This window comes from Penaeus monodon, chromosome 15 (genome assembly GCF_015228065.2).
Source record: "Penaeus monodon isolate SGIC_2016 chromosome 15, NSTDA_Pmon_1, whole genome shotgun sequence".
Lineage (NCBI taxonomy): Eukaryota > Metazoa > Arthropoda > Malacostraca > Decapoda > Penaeidae > Penaeus > Penaeus monodon.
In genome coordinates, this window is record NC_051400.1 from 30749752 (window position 1) to 30750510 (window position 759).

Here is a 759-nt window from a genome sequence, read left to right on the forward strand (position 1 = left end):
TCTTTAATATGAACAGTGTGTATTCCGTTATATTACAGCCGTCATGGTTTAACAGCCCTACCACGACCATCTTATATACTAATATGACGCTTATCATATCCAAAAAAAGAGACTCACTATACTTAATATGACATCCACCATACTCGCCCGACACCATACTCGCTTTTTTTTTTGGGGGGGGGGATGGGGAGGGGGTTGCAGATTAAATTTTTCCACCTCCAGCAATTATACCTCAGACAGTTAACCCTCAAAAAAATAATAATCCGAAACGCCCTTTTTTCATTTTGCCGTGTTTTCAACTTGGAGGGAAATGGGATCATCTGCAACATTAATAACAATTTATATCAATAAAAAGCAATAATTGATGCACATTTTCTCCGTAAAACCATTACCTATTGGGAATTTTCCGAAAGAACGTACTATGTCTATGTCGCTGTGATGGATACGTAAAATTAGCATATTTGACATTAATCGCATTGTGGCCAATATTGTACAAGGAAATATCACTCACTGTCAGACGGAACCTGGTATCGCGTCGCAGAGCTAGTGGTAATAGCGAGATGACCTGATATCTGACCTGGCGGCTGACCTGGAGAGGGAGAGCGAGATCTGTTTCTGACGATCTGGGTTGAACCAGGGTAGTGGGTCAGCCCCCTTAGAGGTCAGGAAGAGTCCGAAAAGGTCACGTACTTAGGTTTCCTCGAGGTCTTTTTGGGTACATATGCGCAGCCTCTGAAACTGGCATCATGGCACTTCCGT